Source organism: Myotis lucifugus, unplaced genomic scaffold (assembly GCF_000147115.1).
Source record: "Myotis lucifugus unplaced genomic scaffold, Myoluc2.0 scaffold_120, whole genome shotgun sequence".
NCBI classification, from domain to species: domain Eukaryota; kingdom Metazoa; phylum Chordata; class Mammalia; order Chiroptera; family Vespertilionidae; genus Myotis; species Myotis lucifugus.
Window position 1 is genome coordinate 1,671,292 of NW_005871168.1, and position 13,373 is coordinate 1,684,664.

The window sequence follows — 13,373 nt, forward strand, 5'->3', positions numbered from 1 at the left end:
TTTTGGGGTGTTTAGGCTGGGGGGGGCCCATTGGGGGACAAGCAGGTCGGCAGCGGGGGGGGGGGTGGGCATTTGGGACCAAGCAGACCGGCAGGCAGAGTGGTTAGAGGCAATCAGGCAGGCAGGCAGGCAGGTGAGTGGTTAGGAGCCAGCAGTCCTGGATTGCGAAAGGGATGTCTGACTGCTGGTTTAGGCCCAATCCCTGTAAACTGGCAGTAGGACATCCTTCGAGGGGTCCCAAATTGGAAAGGGTGCAGGCCAGGCTGAGGAACATACCCTCCCCCATGCATGAATTTCGTGCACTGGGCCACTAGTGTATATATATAAAAACCCAGTTTACATAGGATTTTTTAAAATTCATGATTGTATTTAACTGTTTTCTTTGATATACTTTTTAATACACAGCTATCTATTCTCTTTTATTTAGTACTTTGAGGCTATTTAGAATAACAGAAAATTTAATCTTTTTTTAAAATGTCAAATTTGAATTTATGTAGAATTACTTTTGTTCTCTCTATTCTTACCCTTGTTTAGACACCACACTAATGCTAGGCCTGCTTGAATGCTGATATCAATGCAGATGACTTGGGTATCTACCGGTACTTCCGAAATAATTCATTATGATGCACTTATTACTAGTGTACTTTAGGTACATACTGACATATCACAATGTGTGGCTACTTACTATATGTACTCCTTTTATTCTTAAATTAGTTCTTCTCATTATTACTAGCTACACAATATTCCTTAGAAATAGTTCTTCTCATTATTACTAGTTACACAATATTCCTTAGAAATACTGAACATGACAGTCTTTATTTATTTATTGAAGAGGAGAGGGAGGGAGGGAGGGAGAGAGAGAGAGAGAGAGAGAGAGAGAGAGAGAGAGAGAGAGAGAGAGAAATAACAATGTGAGAGAGACACATTGATTGGTTGCCTCCCGCATGCCCCCGATCAGGGTTGGGGATTGAACCTACAATCCAGATATTTTTCCTTGACCAGGAATCGAACCCAAGAATACCAGACCCTTCTGTGTGGGCAGACATTCTAACTATTGAGCCACACAGGCCAGATTGAAAGACTTTTTTTTTTAACTATCTTTTGCATAATGCAACTTCCGAGAGCTTTAATATCTAGTGACAGCCTTTGGGTGCGTTTGTCAGTGTCCTTTCTGTCCTTCACATTAGGCTTCAAAACTCCAGGTTACTTGCTAATAAATTTTCACTTCTCAGGAGATTGAAGTCCCATAGGCAAGTTTACTTAATTATTGTGCAAAGAAAAAAATTAAATTTAGTAGAAGATTCATATATGTATTTCCTTTTCAGTTATTTTTTTCTACATTGCCATGCAAATATTTTGTTCTTTCACATAATGTTTGGATGTGTGTAAATACATACATATATGTGTTTAACAAGATTATGTTTGGGAAAATATAATGTGCTAGATTTTTTAAATTATAAATATTTTATGTGAAGATATTAGGAACAAGGGGAATATCTAATCAAAAGTAGAGAGCAGGAAAAAAGTCACACTTACATTTGTGCCGTATCAAGATAAAAATAGAAAAGAATAGCATTAAAAAGAATAGGTTGTCATTCTTTTCTGTTGCTATCCATACCCAGTCTATTTTTATCCTGTACATAAACATATAATCTTAAATCTCCCATAAGCTAAGTTCTTGTGGCTTTCCATAAAAACATAAATGAGCAAAAGTAAACAAAACTGAAAAAAATGATTGCAGTTAATAAGGAAATATGTATGTATGTGACTATGAGAAAATGTCTTAACCACTAAGTTGGTTAAATTGTCTCTTAACAAGTTGCTGTGCTGGGTGTACTCTGTTAAGGAGATACTTTCCGTGAACTGGAGCCCATTAGTAATTAGATAAGGAAAACTGACAGTCACTGTGAGTTAGTGCTCCCATGGAATGACAGGTATTGACAGAATACTGGGCTGTGTTTGAGCTGGTGAGGGAGTCGATAAAAGCATCAGAGCTTGTTGGAGGACCGCTGCCAGCAGTGCTTTAATTTGCAGCCTGGAAAAGAGCCACAGACATTCTTCCTCCATGTTTAGTGTTGATGAGATCTAACACTTATATTTAATCTTGTTTGCCACTAAAGACACTTGTAAGTGGTAGATGCACAACAGAGAGGAAGTAAAACAGGGAAGCATATTTTGTATGAACTCCACGGTGCAGCCCAAGTTTAGAAAAGTAAAATTCATTTGAATCAATGATCCAAGTGTGGAAGGAAAAATTTAGCAAATAAAAATAAAAGTCAATTGAGAACAAAAGTTTTCAATGATTTTTGGGAAGAGATAAAAAGTAGAATATGTCTCTAAATTATCTACAGGAATCCTTCATACATTTTGTCATATACCATCTCAGTTGATTAAAAGAAAATGTATTTTAAAAGAAATGCTATGAAATTTATGAACACTTAGGGATGTATTATCTCTATGTAATTAGAGATCTCATTTCATGTTTCATTATAAAAGCAAATTCTTCAATGATTTCCAGTATTTTTGAAGCTTGTTAGAAAAAAAAAATATGAATATATTATGAAGAGATAAAGAGAAATTTTAAGATAAAATATTAATATATACTTTTATATGTAGTATCTATTTTGACCCGTAATATCTACATGTAAAATTTCCAGAAACAGTCTGGCCGGTGTGACTCAGTGGTTGAGCAGCGACCTGTGAACCAGGGGGTCACTGTTCAGTTCCCAGTCCAAGCAGGTGACCAGGTTCAGGCTAGAGCCCCAGTAGAGGCTGTGCAGGAGGCAATCGATGGATTAATGATTCCCTCTCATCATTACCATTTCTATCTCTCTCTCCCTCTCCTTTCCTCTCTGATATCAATAAAAATATTTTTAAAACATTCACTCAAACTCCTATACTTTGAAACTGACCTTTATAGAGCTCTCAAGTAAAATGATCATTGAAAAAGTGTCTCTTTTGTATCAGATGCTACTGACTTGCATTTAACTTGCCACCAGAACTCAATAGACACCATTATAAAATTTACACATAGTGGCTCTGGCAGGGTAGCTCAACTGGCTGGAGCATCCTCCTGATACTCCAGGGTTAAAGGTTCATTCCTCTGTCAGGGCACATACAACAATCAACCAAAGAATACATAAATAAGTGGGAAAATGGATCTCTCTCTCTCTCTCTCTCTCCCCTCACCCCTTTCTTTCTCTAAAATCAATCAATAAACTTTTTAAAAATTTGCACATAATTATTACTACAAATTCAAATAATCCCCTGCATGTGACCTTCGGTGTCTAATTAAATAAGGGTAGCATTTAAAAATACTAGATTATTTAAATCTTACTTGGTTGCCAGCTTTGATGTCGCCCACTTGTGATAGAGGAAATGTCAGAGATAAGCTGAAGTGCCTTTTGGTTGTTCCAGGAAGTTTTAACAGCTTGGGCTTTTGTAATAAATCCACATGAAACTTGTGTTAGGCTGGATTTGATGACCTACCGAGATTACCCGACATGCTGTGGAGATAACAACTGTTTAGGGACTGAGATGGAGTCCACGATCCAGGAGAAGCGCACAAGGGTCTCTCTCCTAATTTCCATGTCTATCTGTTCAAGGCCGTGTGCCCCTCCAGGGAATAAATCCACCATGATTGAGAGGGTAGGTATGAATTTATTAAAATAGGACTTACTCTGCCTCATTAAGCATTTTATCTCAGCATATATTTTTAAATATATGAAATTTTTAAAAATAAAAAATAAGGTAATATTTTCTCACATATGGCTGAGATCCCGAAGTTGTGTAAAGTGGATCCCATTTTCTAAAGTCTTTTCAGAAATTAATGAGGAAAAGGAATATGATTTAACCTGATCACTTATAACATACAATGTTTAGGTTGAAAATGCATTTCTGAGTACTGTCATTGATAAGAAGAATAATGCACAAAGGTGCTGGCTTATTATTTTTTCAGAATGTATTAATAATGTTTTTCTCAACAGTTTAGTATATATAAATTGTGAAATATTTAACTATACTGAAAACATTTTAAAATGCAAAGTCCCATGTATATTGAATAACACAGTGTTTTAGTAAGCTCAATGAAGTTGATTAAATAGAATATTTCTTAAATAGAAACAATTATTAACATCCTCTTTTTGGTACAATGATTGACTTTTAAGAGAGCCTTGAGTATTTCATGAACCACAACAATCAGTGCAGCGTTAGTCATATGTATCTGACTATTCTGAAAATTTTCAGTCACCTTCTGATCTTTATAGATGGTTATTTAATCCATAGTGGTTTATTACATTTCTCTAAAATGCCAATTCATATTTGGCAACTTTTGTACCTATCCTTTCTTTACAAGACTAAGATTAAAGTTCTGCCTATCAAGAAATTTTCAACAGCTGGAACAGAATATGTGGGCAATTAATATTGGTATCTTATACAGTACTAACAATTTATATTCATGATGGTGGAAAAGCCAGATCAATAATTCATTCATTCATTCATTCAACAAAGAATGTTTGAGGGTTGACAAAGGATATTTGAATGTGCTTGGGGTTGGGACAACAAAGATATACACAGTCCCCATTTAACGTAGACCCTGGTCCAGGAGGGGAGAAAGGCATGCAAATAAATGATTGTAATACAGTATAGTACAGTGTGATCAACACAGTAATAGAGGTGTATACAAGCCAGAACAGGAATTCTGAAGGAGGATGTGATTAATTCTGTTTGAGGCTGGATATAGGACAGATTGAACCCAAGCCCATTCATTTGAATAAAACATGAGCAGCAATAGTCCATCTTTCTAAACTGAGTAGTTTAGCCAAAGAGAACTGCCAAACTCTCAACCAACTGATGAGCCAAGAGAACTTACTAATAGACTGGGCAGTCCTAAATTAATAGTGGGCTGACAGAAGCAGGGCTTGGTGCCATTTGTACCTTTCTCCCTGAAATTGTAGTGGGTAGGTTTGCTTCACAATCTCTCCATAAAGATGAGGTGGCCTCTAGGCTGAAGGAACTTCAAAAATGGCTGTTAGTGAAGAATGTCTAGAGATGTGCATAACTAAGCTGTGGATGACACTATCTGAAATCTACCAAATACAGCACTTTTTGTAAATTATATCACCAAATTCACCAAATCTGCCCTTGAATAAAAATGTTACCTAAGCATTTATAAATGTTCTATAAGATACTCTTTCTATTCTAGGAGGTAGACAAGATAAATAAAATAAAACAAAAAGTTAAAAAAACAACAGTTTTTCTTGATCCTGCTTCCTCCCCAAGTCATTATCATCTACCTAATCAGATTTCTGTAACTCCATGAGCCATCAATACCAACTCATTTCTTTTCCATACTAACCTATTAAGTGTTCTCAAGACCAAAAAGCAAATGAAAAACTAAAAACCTTATTTATTCTATCTAACCTCCGAAGTTGAAATGTTCTTTTCTTTATTTACTTCCCTATCACCTTTAAAAAACTCCTGGAGACTAAGGGTCCCTTCTCACCTTCTTTACCATAGAGATTATTTCTTCAGCTGAACACATAACCAGGTAGTATATATTGTTATGGTATGCATTGTCTTCACTAAAATTCATATGTAAAGGACTAACCCCAAGTACCTCAGAATGGAACTGTATTTGGAGACAAGAGTATTTAAAAAGGTAATTGATAAGGCCATTAGGTTGGGCTCAATCTGATATAAGTGATATCTGTTTAAAAGGAAGAGATTAGAACACTGGCATGTAGAGCGGGAAGACCACATGAGGATAGAGAGAGAAGACACCCATCCTCAAGTCAAGAAGAGACACCTAAGAAGGAACCAATTCTGCCCTCACCTTGATCTCAGACTTCTAGCCTCCAGAATTGTGAGATAATACATTTATGTTGTGTAAGCCCCCAAAATATGATATTTTGTTATGGCAGTCCTACAAACCAACTCAATAGTAATGAAAGGTATTGTTTGTGTATGTTGTCACTTCAATTGCCTTAATATTTCATATAGACTAGATCTTTTTGATCACTGCTAAAACATGATGTAGATCGCTGTTCACATCATAAACACTTAAGTCATTGTTGAGTTGATTAACTTTTTTATTTTCAAGTGATATGCCATGATTCATAAAATGTTTTGTTGTTATTGCTGATTTTTATTTTGCTTTTTATCACATTAGCACACAGTGTTAAATTTTTCTCTTTTCTTCACTTGTCATATATTTCTTAGTAGGTTGCATTTGAGATTTGTTCTCTATTCCCTTATGACCCTGGAAATCATTAGATCCCATTAAACTCCAACCAAACTTACAGGATAAAAATATTTATAGATATGTTTACTGAATGATGAGGAGCATGTTTATAAGATCGGGATAATGAATGAAGGCTCTGGAGATTTTCTCACTGCTGGACAACACAACCTGAGTATCCAGAGATGCTTTTGTCTAATTATGAAGTGTATGTGTTTTATTTTTATAGGTCTTGCATCAGCTTCATTTTTAAATTTTGAGATTCATGAAATGTTTTATCTTTTGAACAGAAATTCAGAACTCAAAATTCAGCCATTCCATTGACAAAACTAAGAAGCATTATCTATGTATCAAGCACCATGGGAGGCAGGAAGACGGATTAAATGTAGACTTTTCCATTAATGATCTTGCTTTCTAATAAAGAGGACATCATGTGAACATAAGGCGCTACTATAGGGTGGGGAAATATGTTATCTAGAAGTGATATACATAAAATATTAAGAGTTCAAAGGATCCCTTCTGTCTGTGGGAACCAAATAGTGATTGATGAAAGTTTGCACTTGTAGGGTGTGTTGAAAGGATGGTAGCGTTTGGGTTTGCACATGTAGAAGTTGAAAGGGAGAGGACATTTCAAGCCAATAGCATAATGTGAATGAAAACACAGGTATAAAAATACGTGTACTTTCTTAGATACATTTCTTGGAAATAAAGAAAATGTTGAGATAAGTTTCCTAAACATTAGGTAACACTTTAATGTCAACATAAAGAAATTATATTATTATATAGAAAATATAAATACTTCTCTGATTTCTAAATATGGGTTTGTCATGAAAATATTCATTTTATATATACTAGTACAATGAACTTGTAGAGAGAAGCTTTAAAGGGTATTTCAGGCTCTGCAAATAGGCAAATAAGACTGAGATAATACAGCGTTCATTTTTACATCCTTAGATTCTAGTATAATGCCTGGCACTTAGTAATTTACATAACTTACTGATTAATTAATTGTAGTCATAACTATAGTTAATTGAAGTAGACATGGAAAGAGACTATAATGAGTGGAGGAGAAATTTGAAAACATACCATGCAAAACATGACAGGTTTTTTGGTGAGTTCAAGACTGCCATGGATATAGGTCTCATAAAAAAGAATGCAGGCAGGGATAAGTCCATGTAGAAGAGAAGATGTTTATTTGGGGACCTACCCTTGGAAAAATACAGTAGGCACCTGTGGTTTAGATGTAGATAAAATGGAATAGGTATCTGTTAAGAACGGTGATGACAGATTACTAAAGAGAAAATTATAAGGAGACATATTTACTATAGTAAATTATAGTAAAAGCAATTCTGTAATATTTTAAGTTCTAAATAGATTGTTTCAAAAATAAAAAGTAAACTATGTTATGTTTATATTAATTTATACATTTGTAACTGATATATATATATATGTATATATATATTCTCTTTTATCATAAAACATAGATTTACATATGATTTGACTTATTCATTTTAAAACCTAGTAAAGGATGAAGTCAGTGAATTATTAAAATGTTAAATGTATTTTCTCTGATCCAACTATAAGAGTACTGATCACATATAGGAATGGTATAAATAAAGTGACTTCCAACTTCTATATTACCATAAAATAGAGGGATAATATGTTCAAATGGGGTAAATGAATAAGAGCAGAATTTTTACAACTTTATGCATGAGAAGTTTCAGGTCTACTGTGCCTTGCTTAGATATAAATTCTCTTTGACATTATGTGAATTCTTCCTTTGAATTATCAGTGTTGTGAGAGAGAGAGAGACAGAGAAGACAAAGATTGATTAAAGGCTTGTTCACTGATATATGATTTACTCTGAAGGGGAAAAACCACCTGAGTGGGCTTGCAAACATGGGAAATTAGTGTATATGATATTTTTCCAACAAAAAGGTTAAATAATATGAAGGGAAGCACGAATATTTGTGAAAAAGAGTTACTTTTGCCCTAGAGGATTTTAAAAGCCCATTTGCATTTTATATGCAAAATGTCCTGTCTGGATTATGAAAAACATTCTGACACCTGCCTTTTAATCAGCGCCCTAAAACGAAGATGAAGAACTGGGTTTCTGGACATATGATTACATTGCTTATGGAGCTTGTCAAGAATACATATGTTTTATGTGGCATTGTCATACTTATCTAGGAATCCTTCATTAGTTGAAGACATAAAAAGGACCACTAAAAATATAATGCATAGTACTCAAAGTATACTTTCTTTATAATAAAACTGGAAATATCATTTTATTATGTTGTAAGAGAACATTTTTATTATGTTTTTTTAGTCCAGAATACCTTTATTTGTAATTTATATTCATAAAATTAAAAAAATATATGTGTTCTGACATCGCAAAAATGCTTTTAGGTCTATAGTCTTAATGGAGCCAAAAAGCAATCTAGAAGAAAATTATTATTTTCACCTATTTTAAGCAGTGCTTAAGTGATAGAATTTCTAGTTTAAGTACAAATATTTAAAACTTGAAGCCAGAATACTTGTGTAATCGTTGTGCATATGTGTTTGTGTGTGTATGTGTGAGAGAGAGAGAGAAGAAGAAGAGAGGCACTAGCTTTCTGGTTCAAAATACAGACATTTTCCTTATATAAAACACAATTTTAAAGTAAACATATTCTATCAGACAATTTTTAAAAGTGACTTGTGTTATTCTAGCTGAATTATAATATTTTCATGGATCCTCACATTCATTTGATCTAATGATATTTCTGGGAATATCATTTTCCTGGCGTGACAAATTTTGAAAATGCTTCCTCTACTGATGGACTTTGATTTGATATTGTGAACTCTTGTAAGTAGGTATAATAGGGTTAAAATGTGGAACATCTTAAAGATTATATGGAAACTGAAGAAGCTACAGTTTGATGAAACAAGAACACTGAAGATAAGATTGGTAACAAACCTTCTGAGACGTGACCATGAGGAATGATAAATGATATTTACTCATGTGTCATGATAACTGTTTTTTCAAGAAGATATCAGTGCCTTCTTTTACTGAGGGGATGGGAAAATGTATCACTTACAAGCACTCCATCACTATGACATAAAGAAATACCAAACCTTGAATATGTCAAAACAGTGCCTGTCCATCCTGCTTTTTTTCTTGAATACTGTATTTATTTTCTACATCATATCTCCAAATAAGCAGTCTTTAAAATAGATGCTTATTTTAAAAACCTATTAATATATATGTGAATATATATAATATATAACAATATGATATAAAAATAAGCCTTAGATTAAAAAGATTTGGATAGGACAGCAATATTTGTAGTTGTATCATAAGCAGAACATAAAGGTATTCATTTAAAACAAGCTAGTTGAGTTTTGTGATATTGAAATCAGTTTGAGTTATTGATGTTATCATTCTTGTCCATGTTCATTATGACTCCATGAAAAAAGGGAGTAGTTTAGACTGATTTAGCATTTAATTTGAAACTATATATCTCTTCTTCTGTGGTCATGAAGTATTTTACTATGGAAAATTTGACCTTATTTTTCTGGAGAATGAATGAAATTTTTGAAAAGAAGGTTCATATTTCCATTAAATATTAATTATATTCCAAATGTTTATGAAAGACTAAAATACAATTAAACTGGACAATTAACTAAAACTTATTGGAAAATTCTAGCTATGCTAGAAAATACTCTTCGTTTGTAGTCATTTGCAATTTTTTTCAGGGTGGCATAATGTATATGTAAAAATAGTAATCATGAATTCTGCTCTGCTGATGTTTCTCAAAATAACAAATATTGTCTCTAAGAGCTAAGTAAATATATCCTGACCTAAATGCCTCCTTTAGCATTTCTTCCAATTTATCAGATAAAAAGGGCCATGTTTTTTTTCCAGACAATACATATATAACTTATTTGTAGAGAAAATAGTAAAGTACTGCTATAATCTGTGAAACACAAGCAGGATCTTGGCTGGAAGCATCCACCAAGGAAGTATTATGTTTTGCCTGAATAAGCTTTGCACGTTTTGGCTAAAGCCTTTGAAAAAAAAAAGCCTTGAAATAAAATTTGGTGCTGCTGTTCTATAATAGATCTTGAAAAGACGAGATTTATTAGCGGTTAGATTCTTGGACCATAAGGAATGTGAAGTCTGTACAGAAAATCATTTTAGTGATGTAACTTTAAGAAACGTCTGAAATGGTAATAAGTTTGTTTTTTATATAATTTATAGTGGTGTACAAAAAGGCTAAGTTAGCCCATCTTAAAGGTGAATGGCCCCATTGGCAAGAAACATACACATAACCCTCAGAAAAATGTTTATATCTCAGAAGTACATTTGGTATAGTTGCCTCTGGAAATAGTTTAAACATAAACATTTTTAAAATACAAGCAAAAATCAAACAGCCCGGTCCAGTGTGGCTCAGTGGTTGAGCTTCAACCTATGAACTGGAGGTCATGGTTCAAATCCGGGTAAGGGCACATGCCTGGGTTGCCGGTCTTTCCCCAGTAGGGGGCATGCAGGGGGCAATGGATTGATGATTCTGTCTCATCGTTGATGTTTGATGTTTCTATCTCTCGCTCTCCCTCTCTGAAATCAATAAAATATATTTTTAAAAATATCAAAAAGACAACTTCAGGATGACAAAAATAAATTAACAACCTTGCCTTTCAAATATATTATACATGTCTTGGATATATGTCTAAGTTTTTATGGTCAGTTAATAGTAATATGAAGTTAAAAAAGGTAATGAAAAGTACTGTAATATGAGATGCCATGTACTAATGACTACTGGCTGACAGGTATTGTGTGTTGAGTATATTATTTCACTTAGTCCTGAAACAACCCTAACAGGCCTTGTAAAACTACTGTGAGAACAAGTCAGTGTGAGCACCTGGATTTCTGGACCTGCTGTGCCACCAGCTAGACCAGTTGAGAGCCATAAATCGAGCACAGAGCCTTAAATGTTCAGGGACTCTGCAATAGGGCTAAATACTCCTGAGGGATTTCTGTGGATCATTCAACTCTTTATAAGTGTGACCTAAGACAGATAGGAACCACGATCTCCAGAGCTATGAGGTTAATGCATTAAAAGTGCACACTATCCTGCTTTTGGTATTTACCATTTGCCTTTGCTTTTCCTTTTTACCTAATAAAATTCAAGGCAGCAGGATTTTTTAACCCAAATATTCTTGAAAGCTTAATCCAATTGGGCACAGACTACAATTTATGATTTGGTTGTTAATTAGACTTAAAGAACACAGCTAATGCCTTTCCATTTAGTGAGAAAGGCCTCCGAGGACAGAACTGACCAGTATTGCTCTCCTGCTGGGAAAACACTGCATAAACAAGTCCCCAGGGCTTCATTACTGAGCCTTTTAGACAAACACAGAATGCTTCTTAGTTTATTTGGAAATCCCTACAATGAAGCTTTATTGTATAATAAATTTTTTGCATTGACATGTGAAAAACTTATAAAACTATGCTGGAAAGAACAATAAACATTAAAAATAGCACATTTCCTTTAAATGCAAGATGATTGTAGATAGTGCACAGAATGGTCATAAAGTGAGTGTGATTCTATTTGGGGAAGCAATTTTGGGAATGAGTGGTAATATCTGAATGGAGTGGTAAACTATGCATTGAAAATGTAAGCAACTTAACATTATTTTTAAAAGTTGGGCATCTAGTTTTTGATGTTAGCATAGAAGATGTGTCACTTGGGTATGTCATTTCCTTATTCTTTTTTTAAAGATAGCTTGAAAATAAAATTTAAATGCTAGTACATCCTCAATGCAGTTATGCAGTTATTCTATCTTTAAAAGTTTATAAAAAGTATTCTGCTTTGTAAGTATATTTTAATATATTGTCCATGCTTTTTAAAAAGAGAAAGTGTATTGTCCTAAAAATTTAAAATGAAAATCCTCCAATTTGTAAAGTTGGTGGGTTCACTGATTTCTTTACTTTGCTGAGTTATCTTTATATATTTATTGGAACCAATTTCTATATAGAATAACTAGGACTTTAAATTTTGACTGCAGCTATTTATGTTTAATTGCAATTGTAATGTTAGCAATATAATTTATCTTCCCATCAATTTGAATCACTGGGTAACTTTCTTAGTTAATAATTTTTTCAAGTATTTCTACTGGTCATATAGATAACAAACGTGGCACTCTAAAGCCAATTGTTTCTCAGTACATTTGAAGGATCTCTTCCTTCTTGATTTCCATTGTGAGTACTGCCTGGTCTGTTCATGGGAGGCCAACCTTAAAAGGGAAGCATTCTTTTAATAAAGTTTTGAATTTTCACTTTGGTAGAGTAATCAAAGCTAGAAGGAGCAGAAAATGACTCTCAGAACAAAATTTGTGATGTTATCATTACTTCTTGACCTCAGAGAAGATGCCAGTTCCCAGGGCAGAGTCCCACCAAGCTTTTAGAGAAAATTTCACAGAAATGATACTTCATGGCCCTAGCTGGTTTTGGCTCAGTGGATAGAGCCTTGGCCTGTGGACTGAAGGGTCCTGGGTTCAATTCAGGTCAAGAGCACATGCCCAGGTTGCTGGCTCAATCCCCAGTGCAGGAGGCAGCCAATCAACGAGTCTCTCTCATCATTGATGTTTCTATTTCTCTCTTCCTCTCCCTACCTCTCAGAAATCAATAAAAAAATAAAAAATAAATAAATAATACTTCATGGCGTGATGGAGGGCTTATGAAAATTACCAATAGGGAAGTTTTGATGAATGTGTGGACCTTTTGATCTCAATGTATGTAAGCCAACAAAATAATTTAATAAACTAATTTCATTCATTTTGCTAATTGGATCATGACCTTGGGGTAGCAGAAGGTGAAACCAGGTCATGACCTCATCAAGGGTACATAAAATTATATTATCACCCTGGTAGTCATCCTAGAAGCCTACCCTTTGAAAGATATCTTCTTTTAAGTGATTCAAAACACTATATATATATATATATCTATATATATATATATATATATATATATATAAAATTTATAAAAATATATAGGGCTGGAAAAATACAAGAATAAAAGTAAAGCTCACCTGCCCCACTTTTTAAAAAAGTTCTAGTTTTTAGTACAACTGTGCTCTGATTTATTTATTTG

General features: G+C 33.9%; 1 protein-coding gene across 4 annotated transcripts in view; it reads left to right on the forward strand.

The window, feature by feature from the left end:
* Positions 1–13,373, forward strand: part of ROBO2 (roundabout guidance receptor 2) — a 659,470-nt gene that overhangs the window by 152,153 nt on the left and 493,944 nt on the right. The gene's annotated exons all lie outside the window — the stretch shown is intronic.